Source organism: Cryptomeria japonica, unplaced genomic scaffold, assembly GCF_030272615.1.
Source record: "Cryptomeria japonica unplaced genomic scaffold, Sugi_1.0 HiC_scaffold_50, whole genome shotgun sequence".
NCBI classification, from domain to species: Eukaryota; Viridiplantae; Streptophyta; class Pinopsida; order Cupressales; family Cupressaceae; genus Cryptomeria; species Cryptomeria japonica.
In genome coordinates, this window is record NW_026728872.1 from 683,690 (window position 1) to 692,500 (window position 8,811).

The 8,811-nt window shown below is 58.7% G+C and overlaps 1 non-coding gene across 1 annotated transcript; it reads left to right on the forward strand.

Annotated features, from left to right (window-relative positions):
* The first annotated feature begins 6,513 nt into the window (after positions 1 to 6,513).
* Positions 6,514 to 6,632, forward strand: LOC131862667 (5S ribosomal RNA). Its single transcript, XR_009361605.1, has one exon. It is a non-coding gene; the product is annotated as a 5S ribosomal RNA (ribosomal RNA).
* The last annotated feature ends 2,179 nt before the right edge of the window (positions 6,633 to 8,811 follow it).

Below are 8,811 nucleotides of genomic sequence, written 5' to 3' on the forward strand. Positions count from 1 at the left end.
CAGAGAGCGCCCGCATAGCATTTAGGAGACCTGCCGCGTCCCTCACACTCGACAAATGGTGGTGCACGTTTATAAATCCGAGCGATCCCAACCCTTTCAAGCACCAACATCGGTCGAGATAGAGGGGCACGGAGGGGGCTGCGTGAGACAACACAGTCCCCTATATAAGTTATTTGTCCGATTCTCACACATCCGAAGAATGGTCATCAAATCGGACAACAGCCCAAACTTCCGACTTCCGTCCCAGAAAGCCCAAGAGCTATCTAAAACGTTCATGGCCGGAACTCGATCGCGGCTATACCAGTCCGCCAAGCAACCCAAAAGCTAGACTGGAGCTCTAGTCGAATCACCTCTGTGGCCATTGCAAGGACGTGTTGGAGCGACTACCATTGCCGAACCATTCCGCAGGTCGAGTCCATACCAAGGCCGCATAGAGATTCACGATGAGCTCCTGCATAGCAATCAGGAGACTTGCCGTGTCCATCACAATCGATAAATCCTGGTGCAAGATTTTTGCATCCGAGCGCTCCAACCAGTCGAGCACCAGCATCAATCGACATAAACGGGCACGGGGGGAGGATGCTCGAGAACACTACCTCCCCTATATAAGTTATTTGTCCGATTCTCAAGCAGCCGAAGTCTGGTCATCGAATCGGGTCAAAGACCACAACTTCCGACTTTACCCACAATGCAAGTCATCGAATCGAACATCGGCCCCCGAGTCGGACTCCATGCGTATGTCAGGTCATCGGACCCAAATTCCGCCTTCCTGCGCATGGCGGGCCATCAATATCAACTCGGTCATCGGACCCAAACTCCGCCTTTTTGCGTATGGCACGCCTTCAAATCGGTCATCGGACCCAAATTCCGCCTTCCTGTGCATGGCGGGCCATCAACATCAACTCGGTCATCGGACCCAAATTCCGCCTTTCTGCGCATGGCACGCCATCAACTCGGTCATCGGACCCAAATTCCGCCTTCCTGCGCATGGCAGGTCATCGGACACAAATTCAGACCTCGCCAATATGCCTACGTATCGAATCGGTCATCGGACCCAACTTCCGACTTCATCCTTACTGTAGGGTCTTTGAGGTTGGCGCGGTGCGCTCAACCCAGGGAGTCGACCCATCGAAGCATACACCTCCCCTATATAAGCTATTTGTCCGATTCCCACACCTGTGTAGTTTGCACCTCTGACCAGGACATCGACCCCAACTTCCGAACTCGACTGCAACGACGGCACCAGCGCCTTGGTGCGCACCTTGCGACGCACAGTCCCAACATTCGCCTTCCTGCACATGGCAGGTCATCGGACCCAAATTCCGACCTCGCGAGTATGCCTACATATCGAATCGGTCATCGGACCCAACTTCCGACTTCATCCATACCGTAGGGTCTTTGAGGTTGGCGCGGTGCGCTCAACCCGGGGAGTCGACCCAACGAAGCATACACCTCCCCTATATAAGCTATTTGTCCGATTCCCACACCTGTGTAGTTTGCACCTCCGATCAAGACATCGACCCCAACTTCCGAACTCGCCTCCAACGACCGAACCAGCGCCTTGGTGCGCACCTTGCAACGCACAGTGCCAACATTCGCCTTCCTGCACGTGGCAGGTCATCGGACCCAAATTCCGACCTCGCGAGTATGCCTACATATCGAATCGGTCATCGGACCCAACTTCCGACTTCATCCATACCGTAGGGTCTTTGAGGTTGGCGCGGTGCGCTCAACCCGGGGAGTCGACCCAACGAAGCATACACCTCCCCTATATAAGCTATTTGTCCGATTCCCACACCTGTGTAGCTTGCACCTCCGATCAGGACATCGACCCCAACTTCCGAACTCGACTAAAAAGACCGCACCAGCGCCTTGGTGTGCACCTTGCAACGCACAGTGTCAACATTCGCCTTCCTGCACATGGCAGGTCATCGGACCCAAATTCCGACCTCATGAGCATACCTACTAATCGAATTGGTCATCGGACCCAACTTCCGACTTCATCCATACCGTAGGGTCTTTGAGGTTGGCGCGGTGCGCTCAACCTGGGGAGTCGACCCATCGAAGCATACACCTCCCCTATATAAGCTATTTGTCCGATTCCGACACCTGTGTAGTTTGCACCTCCGCTCAGGACATCGACCCCAACTTCCGAACTCGCCTGCAACGACCGAACCAGCGCCTTGGTGCGCACCAAAAGTGCGCACTTTTGGAGGGCACTTTTGTGCGCTCCAAAGGTGCGCACTTTTGGAGGGCACTTTTCTGCGCTCCAAAGGTGCGCACTTTTGGAGGGCACTTTTTGGAGGGCACTTTTCTGCGCTCCAAAGGTGCGCACTTTTGGAGGGCACTTTTTGGAGGGCACTTTTCTGCGCTCCAAAGGTGCGCACTTTTGGAGGGCACTTTTTGGAGGGCACTTTTCTGCGCTCCAAAGGTGCGCACTTTTGGAGGGCACTTTTTGGAGGGCACTTTTCTGCGCTCCAAAGGTGCGCACTTTTGGAGGGCACTTTTTGGAGGGCACTTTTCTGCGCTCCAAAGGTGCGCACTTTTGGAGGGCACTTTTCTGCGCTCCAAAGGTGCGCACTTTTGGAGGGCACTTTTTGGAGGGCACTTTTCTGCGCTCCAAAGGTGCGCACTTTTGGAGGGCACTTTTTGGAGGGCACTTTTCTGCGCTCCAAAGGTGCGCACTTTTGGAGGGCACTTTTTGGAGGGCACTTTTCTGCGCTCCAAAGGTGCGCACTTTTGGAGGGCACTTTTGTGCACTCCAAAGGTGCGCACTTTTGGAGGGCACTTTTCCTGTGCTCCAAAGGTGCACACCTAGGTGAGCACCTTCGACCACACCTTGTAGCACACCAAACTCTGACTTTCGACTTCATCCGCAATGCAGGGTCTTTGAGGTTGGCGCAATGCGCACAACCAGGGGAGTCGACCCATCAAACCCAACACCTCCCCTATATAAGCTATTTGTCTGATTCTCATACATGCGTAGCCTGCAGGAGCAATTAGGACATCGACCCCAACTTTCGGCTTCTAAACGAAAACAAGGTCTTTGAGGTTGGTGTAATGCGAACAACTAGGGGAGTCAACCCATCAAACCCAACACCTCCCCTATATAAGCTATTTGTCTGATTCTCATACATGTGTAGTCTACAGGAGCAATTAGGACATCGACCCCAACTTTTGACTTCTTAACGAAAACAAGGTCTTTGAGGTTGACGTAATGCGCACAACCAGGGGAGTCGACCCATCAAACCCAACACCTCCCCTATATAAGCTATTTGTCCGATTCTCATACATGTGTAGCCTGCAGGAGCCATTAGGACATTGACCCCAACTTTTGACTTCTTAACGAAAACAAGGTCTTTGAGGTTGGCGTAATGCGCACAACCAAGGGAGTTGACCCATCAAACCCAACACCTCCCCTATATAAGCTATTTGTCTGATTCTCATACATGTGTAGCCTGCAACAACGATTAGGACATCCACCCCAACTTCTGAATTCGTCTGCGTTGACCGCACCAAAGGTGCACGCCTTGGTGCTCACCAAAATCCGACTTCCGACTTCTTCTGCTATGCGGGGTCTTTGAGGTTGGCGCAGTGCGCACAACCAGGGGAGTCAACCCACCGAATGCAACACCTCCCCTATATAAGCTATTTGTCTGATTCTCATACATGCGTAGACTGCAGCAATGATTAGGACATCCACCCCAACTTTTGACTTCTTAAACAAGACAGGGTCTTTGAAGTTGGTGCAGTGCACACAACCAGGGGAGTCGACCCATCAAACGCAACACCTCCCCTATATAAAGCTATTTGTCCGATTCTCATACGTGTAGTCTGCAGCAGCGATTAGGACATCGACCCCAACTTCCGAATTCGTTTGCATTGACCGCACCAAAGGTGCACGCCTTGGTGTGCACCCTGGAGTGCACTTTGGTGCTCACCTCGGTGCACACTTTGGTGTGCACCTCGGTGTGCACCAAAGGTGCGCACCTTGGAGCGCACCAAAGGTGTACACTTTGGAGCGCACCACATAGGGTCTTTGAGAGGTTGGCGCAGTGCGCACACCAAGGTGGGTGTTGAGGTGCGTGCCGAGGTGGGTGGGTGCTAGGGTGCGCTCCATGGTGGGTGCCAGGGTGGGTGCGTGCTAGGGTGGATTCCAAAGAGGGTCATAGGGTGGGTGCCAAGGTGGGTTGGTGATATAGTGGGTTCAAAGGTGGGTACTAGGGTGGGTTCCAAGGTGGGTCACAAGTTGGGTGCCAGGATGCGTGGGTGTTAGGTTGGGTGCCAAGGTGGGCTCCTGCGTGGGTGGGTGCTAGGGTGGGTTTCAAGGTGGACGCGAGGGCGGGTGCCAAGGTGGGTAACAAGTTGGGTGTTAGGATGGGTGAGTGCTAGAGTGGGTGCCAAGGTGGGTGGGTGCTAAGGTGGATGCCAAGGTGGTTCACAGGGTGGGTGGGTTCTAGGGTGAGTTCCAAGGTGGGTCACAGGTTCAGTGCTAGGGTGGGTGTCAAGGCGGGTGTCGAGGTGCCTGGGTGCTAGGGTGTGGATGCCAATGTGGGTCATAGGGTGGGTACTAGGGTGGGCTGCAATGTGGGTGCCAAGGTGGGTAACATGCTCGGTGGGTTCTAAATTGGGTGCCAGGGTGGGTGTGCACCCACCTTGCCCGAGGTGGGTGCCAAGGTGCCAGTGTGGGTGGGTGCTAAGGTGGATGCCAAGGTGGGTGAGAAGGTGGGTGATAGGTTGAGTGGTAGGATGGGTGGGTGCCAAGATGGGTCACAGGGTGGGTGCAAGGGTGGGTAGGTGCTAGGGTTGGTGTCAGGGTGGGTGGGTGCTAGGTTGGGTTCCAAGGTGGGTGCGAGGGTGAGTGTCAAGGTGGGTCACAGGTTAGGTGCTAGGATGGGTGAGTGCTAGGGTGCAAAGGTGCCAGGGTGGGTGCTAGGATGGGTCGATGCTAGGGTGAGTGGCAAGGTGGGTCCACAAGTGTCAAGGTGGGTGCCGAGGTGGGTGCCAAGTCGGCGACTGCTATGGTGGATGCCAAGGTGGGTCACGGGGTGGGTGCCAAGTTGCTAGGTTGGGTTCCAAGGTGGGTGCCAACGTGGGTGCTAGGGTGCGTGGGTTAAAGGGTGTGTCACAACGTGGGTGCCAGGATGGGTGCGCACCCACACTGGCCAAGACGGGTGCGGGTGCAAGGTTGGGTTCCAAGCCCGGTCACAGGCTGGGTGCTAGGATGGGTGGGTGCCAAGGTGGGCACCAGGGTGGGTGCACCCACCCTGGCCAAGGTGGGTCACGGGGTGGGTCCTAGGGTGGGTAACGGGGTGGGTACTAAGGTGCGTGCCAAGGTGGGTCATAGGGTGGGTGCCAAGGTGGGCACCAGGGTGGGTGTGCACCAACCCTAGCCAGGGTAGGTCACGGGGTGGTTGTCGGGGTGGGCGTCAAGGAGCCAAGGTGGGTGGCAAGTAGCCAAGTTGCGTGCCAAGGTGGGTGTCGGGGTGGGTGCCAAGGATCCAAGGTGGGTGCCAAGGAACCAAGGTGGGTGTCTGGGTGGGTGCCGAGGTGGGAGCCAGGGTGGGTCCCAAGGTGAGTGCAAAGGTGGGTGCCAGGGTCAAGGTGAGTGCCAATGTGGGTTCCAAGGTGCCAGGGTCAGGGTGAGTGCCAATGTGGGTTCAAAGGTGCTAAGTTGGGTGCGAGGTTGGGTGCGAGGGTGGGTGGGTGCCAAGGTGTGCTAGGTGGAAGCCCGGGTGGGTCGGCATCCCATGGGTGTCGAGTTGGGTGCCTGATGGGTGCTTCTTGTCAAGTTTTAGTCGTCGGGACTCATTTCGAGCCTTAGAGGTCGTTTCTTGTCCGGTTGCCCTGTCTTCGACCTGGGAACCCAATTTTGGTCCTCGGGTCCCATTTTTTTTTGTCTCGCATCCCACTTTTGGCCTGTGGCCTTTTCGGGGTCGATTCTCGTTTTGGGCATCAGAGCATGTTTCTTCTCCTAAAACCCAATATTTGTTTATTAAGTCTCGGAACACATTTTTGTTCTCGTGGACCCATCATGGGTCTTGGAACGCATTTGTGGTCCTTGGGTCCCATTTTGCATCCCGAAACTTGTGTTTTGGTGCTTGATCCCTATTTTGGGTGCCCACCTTGCACCAAGTGCGCACCCGGGGCAAACCGAGCGCCTTGGTGCACCGGGGCAAGATCGAGCGTGCACCCGAGGCGCCCCGAACATGCACCAAGGTGCACTCGGCCCACATGTGAGCGCAGGTCGTTGCGCCCGAGGTGGTGTGTGGGCACCGCGTTGCAGACGGGACACTGCACGCACACGACGCCCCCTCCAGGTGCACGCACGTAGGCCGGGCCGGGTGCACACCCGACGCCCTAGCAAGGTGCGCGCACCCGGGCAGGGCTCACACTTGGCGAACGGGGCGCACTTCGCGAGGGAGGGTGTGCACCTCGACGGGGGTGGGTGGCCGGGGTGGATTCGCACGTGGGTCGCGGTTTGCTAAGTACACACTGCGACAAGCTCATAACGGGTGCGATCATACCAGCGTTAGTGCACCGGATCCCATCAGAACTCCGCAGTTAAGCGCGCTTGGGCCGGAGTAGTACTGGGATGGGTGACCTCCCGGGAAGTCCCGGTGTTGCACCCTTTTTTAGTTTTTCGCCGGGCGTCGCAATGCTATTTGAATAAACCTTTTGCCCGTTTGCGTTCTCGTCGGGGCCGGGCCGGGCCGGGGTGCGCTGCCCGCACTACCAGCGCGCGCGGGGGCGACACCGAGCGCGCACCCGAGGCGCCCCGAGCACACAGGCCACGGTGCAACCCGGGCGTTGTGCGCGCACCCCGGTGCGCCCGAGGTGCTGCGCGCGCACCCAGGTGAAATCGGTGTGCACCTCGGCCAGTGCGCGCTCGGTCGAGTCGCGCACGTTGGCCAAGGTGCACGGTGATGTTTCTTACTCTAAGGTTCCGCACCAGACGCCCGGGACAGGTGAGCGAAGCTGGGCGGGGCCGGGTGCGCGGCCGGGGCAGGTGCACGCAGCTGGAGAGAGCTTTGGAGCACACTTCGGAGCGCACCAATGATGCGCTCCATTCAAAAGTTTCCTGAAAAGGCAAAAAAAGTTGAGATTATAGAATTTCCCACTTGAGAGATTGTAAAAAAAAAAAATTTAAAATGAAGGAAACGCGGGTGCCAAGGTGTGCGCAGCCAGCCAAGGTGTGCGCACCAAGGCGCCCACCCTGGCGAAGGTGCACGCAAGGTGCGCACCCGAGGCAAACCGGACAATTAACCCAACTTTCGACTTCGCGCGCACCTTGGAGCGCACTTCGGAGCGCTCCTTGGTGCGCACCAATCTTGGGCACCTCGGAGTGCACCATGGCGCCCACCAAGGTGCGCACCCGGGGCAAACCGAGCTCCGACTTCGTGCGCACCTTGGAGCGCACGAAAGGTGCGCACCATGGCGCCCACCAAGGTGCGCAGCCCAGCCAAGGCGTGCGCATCAAGGTGCGCACCCTGGCGAAGGTGCGCACCCGGGGCAAACCGAGCTCCGACTTCGTGCGCACCTTGGAGCGCACAAAAGGTGCGCAACCCAGCCAAGGTGTGCGCACCCCGGTCAAACCGAGCTCCGAATCGTGCGCACCAGAGGTGCACGCCATCGTGCGCACCTTGGAGCACACTTCGGAGCCCTCCTTGGTGCGCGCCGATGTTGCGCACCTCGGAGCGCACCCGGGGAAAACAATGCAATTAACCCGACTTTCGACTTCGTGGGCACCTCGGAGCGCTCTCGGGTTCGCACCTCGGAGCACACCGAGGTGCGCACCTTTGATGCGCTGCCTTCACCAATTTCCAGAAAAGGCAAGAAAACATTGAGAAGGTGTGCGCACCGAGGTGCCCACCCTGGCGAAGGTGCACGCGAGGTGCGCACCCGGGGCAAACCGGGCTCCGACTTCGTGCACGCCGCACCTTGGAGCACACTTCGGAGCGCTCCTTGGTGCGCACCAGGGCGCGCAACCCAGCCGAGGTGCCCACCCCGGCGAAGGTGCACGCGAGGTGCGCACCCGGGGCAAACCGGGCTCCGACTTCGTGCACGCCATGGTGCCCACCGCGGCGAAGGTGCACGCGAGGTGCGCACCCGGGGCAAACCGGGCTCCGACTTCGTGCACGCCGCACCTTGGAGCACACTTCGGAGCGCTCCTTGGTGCGCACCATGGTGCCCACCAGGGCGCGCAACCCCGCCGAAGGTGCACGCGAGGTGCGCACCCGGGGCAAACCGGGCTCCGACTTCGTGCACGCCGCACCTTGGAGCACACTTCGGAGCGCTCCTTGGTGCGCACCATGGTGCCCACCAGGGCGCGCAACCCCGCCGAAGGTGCACGCGAGGTGCGCACCCGGGGCAAACCGGGCTCCGACTTCGTGCACGCCATGGTGCGCACCGCGGCGAAGGTGCGCACCCGGGGCAAACCGGGCTCCGACTTCGTGCACGCCGCACCTTGGAGCACACTTCGGAGCGCTCCTTGGTGCGCACCAGGGCGCGCAACCCAGCCGAGGTGCCCACCCCGGCGAAGGTGCACGCGAGGTGCGTACCCGGGGCAAACCGGGCTCCGACTTCGTGCACGCCGCACCTTGGAGCACACTTCGGAGCGCTCCTTGGTGCGCACCATGGTGCCCACCAGGCCGCGCAACCCAGCCAAGGTGTGCGCACCAAGGTGCACGCGAGGTGCGCACCCGGGGCAAACCGGGGTCCGACTTCGTGCACGCCGCACCTTGGAGCACACATCGGGGCGCTCCCGGGTTCGCACCGGCGTTGCGCACCGTGGTGGGCACCTCGGAGCAC